The following is a 12,292-nucleotide window of genomic DNA, read 5'->3' as shown; positions in this document are numbered from 1 at the left end:
TTTTTTTATTAATGACGAGGGTCAGATTGTTGAGACTTATTTAGAGGTTATTGCTCATTTTTATAATAATTTTTAAGGATTTCTAGGTAAGAATAGTGCTACTACTGGTCAGGTTGATCTGAACTGTTTCCTGGAGGGGTCGGTTTTGTCTCTGGAGCAACAATTAGAGCTGATACAACCTTTTACTAAGAAAGATGTTAAGAGAGCTTTATTCAGTATCCCCTCAATCAAGAGTCCTAGCCCAGATGGTTTTGGCTCAGGTTTTTATAAAGCCCTCTAGAAAGATATAGGGGAAGAAATTTCTGAGGCGATTTTGATGTTTTTTGAGCGTGGAGTGATTCCTGCTGAGTTAAATGGGACAATCTCATCTCTTATTCCTAAGGTTGATTCTCCCACATAGGCCACCGATTATAGACCTATAGCCTGCTGTAATACTCTCTATAAATGTATTTCTAAGATGATTTGTTTCCGGTCGGCTAAGATTCTCCCTGTGATTATTCATCAAAATCAAGGAGCATTTATAAAGAATAGACGGCTTGCTCATAATATCTTAATTCTTTAAGACATTCTCCATGGCTATACTAGGAAGAATATTTCTCCCCGATGTGTGCTAAAAATAGATCTCAGTAAGGCGTATGATTCTATTGATTGGGTCTTTATGGAGGATATCTTGACAGCTTTTTGTTTTCCTAGAAGGTTTATTCAATGGATAATGACATGCTTGACGGGTACTTCTTATACTCTTATGTTCAATGGGAGATTACAAGGAAGTTTTGAAGGGAGAAAAGGATTAAGACAAGGAGACCCTATCTCTCCTCTGCTTTTTGTGCTGGCCATGGAGTATCTCACTAGACTTCTAAAGCAAGCTTCTCATCACAGAGAGTTTAGATTTCATCCCACGTGTAAGCATTTGCAGCTTGTTAATTTGTGTTTTGCGGATGATTTGATTATGTTTTGTAAGGGGAATTTTAGATCTGTTCAGATTTTATTTGAAGGATTTTCAAACTTTTGCCATTGTTCTGGTCTAGCAGCTAATTTGAGTAAATCTCAAATATTCTTTGGGGGCGTGGCAGCTGAGGTCAAGAATGATATCCTTAAGTCTGTTGCTCTTAGAGAGGGGAGTTTTCCTATGAAGTATTTGGGGGTTTCTCTGAGGCCCACGAGATGGTTGGTTGCTGATTGTGGTGAGATAATCACGAAAATTCAGACTAGGCTCCATGTTTGGGTGAGTAGACACTTATCTTTTGCGGGGAGAACTCAGCTGATCTTTTCTGTTTTGCTAGGAATTCGCACTTATTGGATGAATATTTTTATGCTTCCCAATAGTGCCATCAAGAAATTGACAGGTTGTGTCGTATCTTCCTTTGGGGAGCCAAAAATAATCGCAGCAAGTTCCATTGTTCCTCTTGATCTTAGGTTTGCCTTCCTAAAGTTTTGGGTGGCCTGGGTTTTAAGGAGGGATCTAATTGGAATAAAGTTCTTTTGGCTAAATATCTTTGGGCTTTGTCTTCTAAACAAGATGTTTTATGGGTGAAATGGATCGATGGAGTCTATCTAAAAGGTAAATCTTTCTGGTCTTATCAGCTGAAATAAGATGTTAGTTGGTATTGGCGTAAATTGTGCTACTTAAGAGAGACCTTTTCTGAAATGGATTTGGAGGTTTCGGCTGTACATGGTAATCTGAACTTGAAGTTCCTGTTTAGTAGCATGCTTCAGAGGGATTTGGTTGGGTTTGCTAAGGCAGTGTGGTGTAATCTTTCCATGCACAGGCATCGTTTTATTCTTTGGCAATCAGCCCTTGGTCATCTTCTGACTAGGGATAATCTGGTTCGGTGCCAAATTGATGTTAGCTCTAAGATCTGTCCGGTTTGTGAGAGTGTTGAGGAATCTCATAAACACTTATTCTTTGACTGTGTTTTTTCTCAACAGGTTTGGGAGCTTCTTAAGCATTGGTTGGGTCCTGGTATTTGGCCGAATTAATGGGACAATTGGAAGCAGTGGTTAGAAGGGAAGCCTAAAAATATGATGCATCGCATTTATGTAGCATCTTTGGCAGCTGCGGTTTATAATATCTGGTGTAATAGAAATTTATGCTTTTTTTCTCATTTCTCCTACACTCATTACTTAGTTAGTATGATCAAGAGGTGTCTTAGAGTTAGATTGCAGGGTAGGCTGAGTCAAAAAGATCTGAATAGGAATTGTTTTCTCACTGCGTTGGTTAGGATGTTATAAGCTGTTGTGAGTGTGGTTTGGTCATTGAACTAGCTGGTGTAATTTGTTTGGTGGAATATATTCTTCTTTTTTATCAAAAAAAAAAGGCTCTGAGGCCATTTGTTGGGAAAACTTATACAAGGTCTTGTTTATTTCCATGTAAATCTAATATTAAACAAATTAATATAAGAAAACCTAGAATATTTTTCTATAATTGAATTTAAACAGAGATAATGATAACAACACTTACATTTATACACAACGGAATGTATTGGTCCTTCCTTCATTTCTCTAACCCTTTTATCCTTTCTGTCGCAGGGGTATCACCAAGAAACTGAAACAATCTTCAAATTTCTTCACAGCCTTCCAAAGTATCCTTAGAATCACCTAGACCAGAGTGGGAAATTCTCAACACATGAGATAGACACAAAAAGAAGAGACTTCAGAGGCTTGGAAAATGACTTTTGCTGTAGAGAGAGTCTAAAACCCTAAAACATCAAAAATAGATCTTTTGATCATCTTATTTCACCTCTCATTTAGCATTCCTTTTATAGGCTCAAATAGGTCATTTATTTTAATTAAAAAGTCATTAAAATAATAGATAATATGTAACGACCCAAAATTGCTAATAGGGCTTAGTACCTTAAAAATCGTGCCGAGATGGCATAATTGGTTTATATGTGTGTTGAATTGGTTAAATGCGTGACTATGTGGCATGCATGATTAATATGCCTATGTGAGTATGTTATATGCATGTTTATGAGTATTAGATATGCATATGGGCCCTTTATAGCTTATAAGGGCATATTTGTAATTTTAGCCCGTTGAGGGCATAAATGTGATTATGTGTGATAAATGGTTGAGACCACATTATTATGTGGATATATTTGCATTATATAGCTTGAGACGGTCCTAGTGAGCAGATTAGCGAAATAGTCACAGTGAGGTTTAATACCCGGCTCGGGGGGAGCCTAGGGGTATTTTGGGAATTTAGGGAAAATTTGGGGATTTATTAGATATTGAATAAGTATGGGGTAATTAATTGGACATGATGGGGTTAATTGGTAAATAGTTGGAACACTTGAGGAATTAGCAGGAACCAAGAGCGGAATGACCATTTTACCCCTAGAGGCAATTAGAGGACTAATAAGCTTGGAGGGGCAAAATTGTCTATTATGGGGTAGGATATACGCAGAAGGCTTAGGAAATAAACTAGAAAGTAGTAGAAACTCATAGCTCTCTCTCATCTCTCTCACCCACGATTTTTCCCTCACTCCCTCTTGTGATTAAAGCTTGAACTGCTGAAGAAAGGGGCTAAGACTTAGAGCTTGAGGAATGAAGATTGACGCTAGAAGGGGACAAGGAAAAACTTGGGGATCCAAGCCACAACTAAGGTAAGAACCATGTATTGTTTGCTGGGAATTCTAGTTGTTGGGGTGGAACTAAGCTGAATATTGGGTGATGAATTACTACTGAGTTGGGGTAGTGGTTTTAGTAGGATTGTTAAGGTTTTGTGATTAAAATATGTGATTAAAAGTCCTAAACTCATAGATGAGCTTGATTTTTGGTTGGGGGGCTTGTTAATTTTGAATTGTGGGACTTTGGCTGGGAAGAATGTTGAGGAAAACCCAAAAAATTCTGGGTATCGGGGGGCGCGCTGCGACCCAACTCATGGGCACCGCAGCCCGCATGCCCAGAATGCCCTAGGAGGGCTCTCTATTTTGAGGGCGCGTTGTGACCCTAGGGGGCAAGTCGCGACCTACCTTCCCCAAATGCGTGGGGTTATGTCTCTGTCTTGGGGGTACATCGCGACCCTTAGGGTCAGGTCGCGGCCCGCCTAGGGGATTTTAGCCTAGGCTGGTTTTTGGGTTTGGTAAGGCTCGGGGGTTCGAACCTAACTGCTCGGGACGATTTCTACTACCCGATTTGGTAGAAATCGAGGTCCCGGTGGCTAGCTAATGTTTCCTAAGTATTTATTTGGGTTTAGAATTGATGATTGCCCTTTGATGCTGTGACTAGGTTTATCGCTAAGGCTTAGGACTGAGGATCATGCTCGGGACCATTCAGTATTCTTTGCTCAGGATTCGAGGCAAGAAAATTTCACCCTTGTGTGGTTGAGTATGGGACTGATGTTCCCAATAGTTGAATGCTTATACTGTGTTTGTAAGATTGTTGTGATATACGAGAATGAACGAACTAAGAGAGTCAGGGCTGATGATAAGTGCAATGGATGTGGCTCGACCACTGTGAGTCGGGGTCAGCTGAGTAAACAGAGGGCTCGACCTAAGAGAGCCGACCCTGAGCCCTTTTATTACTAGTTTGATATTGTAACGCCCTACTGCCTTAGAGCCGTTACTAAGTGAGTTTTAAAAAAATTGCATTTACTCGCTAATCGAGGTTTAAGACCAAAGTGTAGTTAAATCACAGTCAAAGTCATAAACTTGAGAATAAACCTTTCACTAAAAATTAGAAAGCATAAAACATTCAGGATCCCAAAATTATTGTTTAGAAATATTTACAACTCAAAATCTAGTTAGAGTCGACTAAACGACAAAAACAGGTTTTGTACAATCATCTCCCAAAAAAACACTCCTGGCCATGGCAACCAGATAGACCGGACATGTATGCGCCGCTCGTCCCGCTCGCCATACTCAAGGTTGGTCGATTCTCCCTTTGCCTTTACCTGCACCATAGAGCACCCGTGAGCCGAAGCCCAGCAAGAAAACCCTCTCAGGCAGATAACACACGCATATCAAACACTTAGCATATAAACAGGCCATCAGTAGGCTGAACACATACGGCCATGCCATCCCAGGTATCCTTTAGGGTCTCACCCTAGCAACTCGCACTCCGCGTGCTAAACGCTGTTTCCGGTCACTTGCCGCAATCGGCCTTGCACTCCATGTTCCTAACGTCGTTCCCGGCCCCTTGCTGTTCCCGGCTCTTGCCGAACATTTACACATATGCATACATAGCATAATAAAGCACATACTAGACATGAATAAACTCAATCAAAGGGTTACGCCCTACAACGTAATCATATAGGGCCCGGCCCTGCATACAAGCTCTATGGGAACAGTGGTTTTCTTACCTGTGTCCCGAGCTTTCCAGGCACCGATATCCCGAGCACAGTCTCCTAATTCGAGCCTCGCAGAAACCCTAGTCACAACGCACCAACAATATCCATCCATCAAGTTCCAATCCATTAAATAGCTTTAGGTCATAATTCTAGTCTCCGGGACATTGAATTCTATCAATCTGGGTGATAAAATCCATACCGAGCCTTAACTATTGAATTCCTAAGCCTAAAACCTCTTAAAAACCCAAAAATACTCTAAGCGCTGAAGCTCTAGGGACCCATGCCACGGCCCCCAACTCAACTCGAGGCCCTGCCTCAAAACAGCCCACACGCGTCGCGGCCCTTGCTGAAGGGCGCCGCGACGCGCCTTCAATTTCAGACGCTCCAAGTTCTAGTTCTAAGGGGCCGCGGCTCAGCAAGAACAACACCACGGCCTAACCCCTTAAGCCCAGAAAAGCACACAATTTTTACCACAAAAACTCATCCAATTATCCCCAAAAACAAACCAACAATCCAAACCATTAATCTCAGAAGTTATACTATGGTTTCAGCAACAAAACACAATAGATATTCAAGCTTAAATCCTCATCAAACCCATAGATGATTCTTTACCTATATACATGCAATATTCCAACATCTTAATAAGAAAACCAGCAGTAATTCAACATAACTCATCATGTTAAAGAAACTTACCTTGGACAGAAATGAATCCCCAAATCAATTTTCTAAGCCCAAGCTCCTAGCCTCCAAAGCTCCAAAAATCACAGCTGAATTTTCCCTTAATCCTTGAGTAATTCCCAAAGTTTCACCCTAGCTTCCAAAGAAGAGAAAACAAAAGAGATAGAGAGAAGAGCAGGGTCGGTTTAGAGAGTTCCAACTGAGTATATTTTGTTTTATTCAGCTTAAGTCTATAAGGTTACCTCAAGACTCGGGGTACCAAAAACGTCCCTGCGGGCAAAATGGTAAACTCCCCCCATATTCCCTCCTAGACATTCCAACCTCGAATATATCTTCGAATATTTATTTTCATATCCCGATAACTCAATAAAATATTTAATACCCGAAATACCCCTCGACTCGCCCCGAGTCAGACTTTCGACCCCGTTGTGACTTTCTAGCTAACCGCTCCCTAGGACTGTCTCGGATCGTGCAACACAGATATATCACAATTATATCAAAATTATCATATTTATCACATTTATACCCTCAACGGCTAAAATTACAAAGTTGCCCCTAATAACCAGATGGGGCCCACATGCATATTTAATTCACCTAAACATGCATTTCTAATCACATATTCATTAAATTCACATATTAGCATATTAAATAATTTATTACCCTTTAGGCACGCTAATCAAGGTCCTAAGCCTTATTAGTAAATTTTGGGACATTACAGATATATCCTTGAAAGCACATGTTTATCGTTGTTAGCTTGATGCTTATAATTCGTTGGATTTTTGTTTAACTTGTTCTGAGATTGAATAGATGCTACTTCTGTTTATGGTTTTCTCACTGGGCCTTGGCTCACGGGTGCTACGTGGTGCAGGTAAAGGTAAAGGAAAGCTGGACAAACCATGAGTTGGAGAGCTCTGGGGGCGAAGTGTACATAATCAGCTGCTCGACTACCACAGTCAAGGGAAAGCACGGCGACAGAGGCCTAAAACTTGTATTATGCCATTAGAGTGGTTGTTGTTTGTATTAAACATTTTGAAAGTTGTAAATTGTCTCTTAAATCCTGTTTTTTGGTCCCATGTACCAAACGTCTAATTTAATAGAAATTAACTGTTTATGATCAAAATCTTTTAACCCTAACTTGATAGTTGACTTTAAGAACACATTATTGTTCAAACGGCTTGATTAGCGAGTCCTGCATTATTTTAAAATACACAGTGTAACAGTTTTGGGTATTTATGGCGATACATAATTTCAGCCATTAGGTTGAAATTCTCATGGACTCTAGGCCCGTGAAATTTCTCATTTAATTATAAGCTCGTTGGAGTTAAAATCAAGGCCTATATTAATTTCTATTGATTAATTAATCAAATAATTATTTAAATGCTTTATCAAATTAATTATTTATAATTTGAACCTTGATTTAAACTTATTTATTAATTTAGACACCAATTTAGCGTAATTAATAAATCTGCCCTAAAATCTCATTTTTTCTCTAAATTGCATAACTATGTGAAACTATCCAAAATTGACATGGTCAACTTTGATAATTCTAATTGATAATTAAACTAATTAGTTGAGACTATCTAGATGATTTTATCCAAGGTACAGTGGGGACCATGGGCCTATGAAATCAAGTTGTTATCATAAATTCAACAAATAAATTTACTAACTTATTAATTCCTCGTGACATAACTAAAGACTTAGAATTGCATTCTTGAATTTATAGAACACTCTATAAGCAATATAGACACGTTGAGTTATCCATTGTTACAACCATAATTATCACTCAATCCTCTATAGACGGTTTACAATGAGATGAGACTAAAATACCATTTTACCCTTCATTGTATTTTATCCTTAAAACACTTAGTTCCTTGTAAATGATATTAATTACTAAAATGAAATCTCTATCATTTAGCACCTTGAACCAAACTAAAAGGAAACCATCGTTTTACTTCATCATCAGAAGCTATATATGTTCATATCTATGATTAACACGCCTACTCAATTATACTACCGAGTTCCCGAGATGTAAGTATGGACTAGTCCGTAGGGCAAGCTGGTAACGAACAAGTCAAAGAACTCGAATAATACAATCAATTAGAATTATAACCACTCAAAATTGAGATTGAATTGACCTATGGTCAACTATATGATATGACTAGAATAGATAATAACGATATGTTTACTTATCCTATCTACAGTCAATATCGGTCCAGTCCGATGTAAAAAATACATATGATCTTTTCTAGTTTGCTAATGTTCTGGACCGACCCTAATACTGCAATGTATAAGTAGATCATATCATAGATTGGCAAGTCAGTGTAATTCCTATCCACTGACTAATCTTAGGACTAACTTGTGTTTGAACATATAATCATATTTATATTCCACTGTGATTACGTCACTATAAATATGATTAGCTATATGTTCAGGATTTAATAGAAGTTTATATTAAACAAATAATCATGAAAATAAAACATATGCGCAAAGTGATTGACCAAGTCAAAAATTTATTTCTATTCTTTTATTGATAATAAAATGAGATTACAAATATATTGGGTTTTAATTAGGGTATAAAACCCCAACATATAAGATTTATTATTTTATATGTCCTTACTAGACGAAGCACAATACTGTATAAACTTTTTAAAATTTTCATGTATATCCTATGTGTCCCCCAAGTGATCGAGGATGTCAGTCCTAAGTCACTTTCCAAATAACCAGACTTGCTTAAGCTAACACAACTGCTCAAATATTGTATCATATAGCAATATGCTTGGAATTTTGTTTAAGAATCACACATGTTAAGTAATGCTTATTTAATAACAAAATTGGCAATAATGAGTGTTTCAAGCACACTCTCTTGCATATATCTCATAACAAAATGGACAAAACATGTCTATTGAATTTAAAAATTCTACGATTAATGCATGTTTTTGAAGAAAAAACATAAAGAATTGAATTGAACTAGGTTATTGGTCATTTATTAAGGGCAAAATGTGCATGTTAACCATATAACTTAACAAAATTGTCAGAGTAATAATTTGTGGTAAAAAAACATGGGCAATACGTGCCTTACAACCAAAAAAATAAGAAATTAGGAAATAATCATTCTTTTACAAGTAGAGTGGATTAACAATAATGCTTGTCAAATTAAGTGGGAAAAACGTGCCTTCGACCAGTATTCATTGATAATACTTTCTCAAGTGTTCACCATTCCAGTATCTTGCAATTAGTTCACCATTTAGTCGAGCAAGTTTGTATGCTTCTGGTTGTAGTACTTCTACGATTTGATATGGTCCTTCCCAATTTGGTCTCAAAATTCCTGGTGCAGGATCCCTAGTATTTTGGAACACTTGTCACAATACTAGATCTCATGGGGCAAACTTTCTACTCTTGACTTGAGAATTGAAGTATTTGGCTCCTTTTTGCTGGTAAGCAGCCACTCGCAATTATGATTTTTCTCTTTGCTCCTCAATCATGTCAAGCTTTTTCAGCTAATAATTGGTTGTTTTGATCCTGGTCATCTGTACTTCTTCAATGTGATTGTGGGGGGGGGGGGGGGGGGGGGGGGGGGGGGGGGTGTTAACTCAACTGGTATCATTGCTTCATATCCATAAGCTAGGGAAAATGGAGTATGTCCAGTTGAGATTCGAGTAGTAGTTCGATATGACTATAAGACTTCCAACAAAATATCCGACCAATTTCCCTTGGCTTGCTCAAGACAATTTTTCATTGTGTCCTTTAAGATTTTGTTGACAACTTCTACTTGTACGTTTTCTTGGGGATGGGAAATTGCGGAAAAGCTTTGGGTGATACCATGCCTTATACAAATATCATTAAATGTGTTGCTCTCAAACTGAGTGTCATTATTTGAAACGATCTTCTTTGGTCGCCCATATCGACATATGTTGTTTTTTACTACGAAATCGAGCACCTTTTAGGAAGTAATTGTAGCCAGTGGTTCGGCTTCGATCCACTTTGTAAAGTAATCCACCGCAACCACTGCAAATTTGGCTCCACCCTTTCGTGTTAGGAATTGCCCGATCAAATCAATGCCCCATATTGCGAATGGCCATGGACTTTGTCTTTTTTTGAGTTCATTAGGCGTTGCTCGAGGGATTTCAGAGAATCTTTGATACTTATCACATTTTTAGACATACTCCATAGAATCTTCATTCATCGTGGGCAAAAAATATCCTGTTCTAAGTATCTTCTTGGCTAGACTTTTCACCCCATGCATGGTTGCCACAAAATCCTTCATGCACTTCTACCATTAACACTTTGACTTCTGTTTTAGTAACACATCGGATCAAAGGCATAGAATACCCTCTTTTGTACATTACTCAATCAATAATCATGTACCTAGCAGATTGCCTTGAAATTCTTCGTACTTCATTTCTGTCTTAAGGCAATGTGCCATGCTCTAGGTACGTGACTATAGGAGTCCTCTAGAAGGGAGTATTATCGAGCAGTAGTGTTTGATCCAATTCATTAATACTTGGTTGGGACAAGTGCTCAATTGGTATTACGTTTAGGGTGTCTACTTCCTTGGCACTTGCGAGTTTTTCTAGGGCGCCTGCATTGGAATTTTGGTCACGGGGCACTTGTTGGATGGTAAATTTTTTAATTGTGCCAGGAGATCTTGCGCTTTGTTGAGGTAGGATGCCATTTTTATTCCTTAAGCTTGGTATTCTCCCAACACCTAATTCGCGAACAGTTGTGAATGACTATTTATGTTTACCTCCACAGCTTTAACATCTCTAGCTTGTCGTATTCGTGCTAGCAAGGATTCGTACTCTGCCTCATTGTTTGAGGCATTGAAGTTGAACCTTAGCTCACAGTGAATAAAATGTCCTTTAGGTGTGATAAGTATAAGTCCAGCTCTAGAATTATGCTCATTAGAGGATCCATCTACGATTAGCCTCCAAATGGGAATTTTTTCTTCGTTGTCTTCAGGCTTTTTTGTTTACTCATCCTCTTCTTGTATTCATGTGCATTCAACAATAAAATATGTTAAAGCTTTCCCTTTGATAGCAATCCTTGGATGGTAGGTAATGTCATACTGTCCAAGCTCGATGACCCACTTAAGTAATCGACCAGATGCCTCTGGCTTTTGCAGAACTTGCTTGAGAGGTTGATCGGTTAAAACTGTGATTGCATTAGCTTGGAAGTAGGGCCTTAATTTTCTTGCTGCAAGCAACAAACAGTAAGCCAATTTTTCAATTAATGGGTACCGTGATTTTGCCCTGACCAGCGTTTTGCTTATATAATATACCAGATGTTAGGTCCTGTCTACTTCTCAGATTAGGGCTACACTAAAAGTGTATTGAGTGACTGCTAGATACAAGTATAGAACTCCCCCCTCAATAGGTTTCAACAAGACTGGAGGTTGGGTCAAGTGTTTCTTAAGTTCCTGGAAAGCTTTTTCACATTCCTCCGTCCATTCAAACTTGCTATTTCTTCTTAGCAAGTTGAAAAATGGTACGCATTTGTCAGTGGACTTTGAGACAAATCTACTGAGGGCTGCAATTCATCCCATTAGACTTTATACTTCCTTTATCTTGGTCAGGGATTTCATATCGATCAACGCTTTTGTTTTTTTTTTTTGGGTTAGCTTCTATACCTCTTGTGTTGACAATGAAACCAAGAAACTTGCCCGAGCTTACCCCAAACGAGCACTTTAAAAGGTTAAGCTTCATTTTGTAATGGTTAAGGACGGCAAAACATTCTAATAGATTCTTCATGTGCCCCTCAACCTCTTTTGATTTTACCAACATGTCCTCAACATAGACATCCATGTTTTTTCCCATTTGGTCTCTGAACATCATATTTACCCGTCACTGATACGTCATGCCAGTTTTTTTAGACCAGAAGGCATTACTTTATAACAATACAATCATGTGTCAGTTATAAAACTGGTATGTTCCTCATTAGGAGGGTGCATACTGATCTGATTGTACCCTGAATAAGTGTCCATAAATGTGAGGATTTTGTGCCCTGTCGTGGCATTGACTAGCTGGTCGATTCTTGGTAGGGGGAAGCAATCCTTTGGATATGCCTTGTTTAAGTCAGTGAAATCTACACAAGTCCTCCATTAGCCATTGGGTTTTGGTACTAGGACTGGATTAGAAACCCAATCGGGGTAGAAGGCTTCTCTTATAAACCTATTTTCTTTTAGCCTTTGGACTTATTCTTTTAAAGGCTTCGATCTCTCTTTATCGAGCAGCCATCTTTTCTGTTGTACAGGCTTAAAGTTGTCTTTGTCTATATTTAGAGCATGGATGATAACTATGGGCTTATTCCAACCATGTCTTTGTGTGA

The sequence above is a fragment of the Humulus lupulus genome, chromosome 3 (genome assembly GCF_963169125.1).
Source record: "Humulus lupulus chromosome 3, drHumLupu1.1, whole genome shotgun sequence".
Lineage (NCBI taxonomy): Eukaryota > Viridiplantae > Streptophyta > Magnoliopsida > Rosales > Cannabaceae > Humulus > Humulus lupulus.
Note: the sequence above shows the minus strand (reverse complement) of the source record.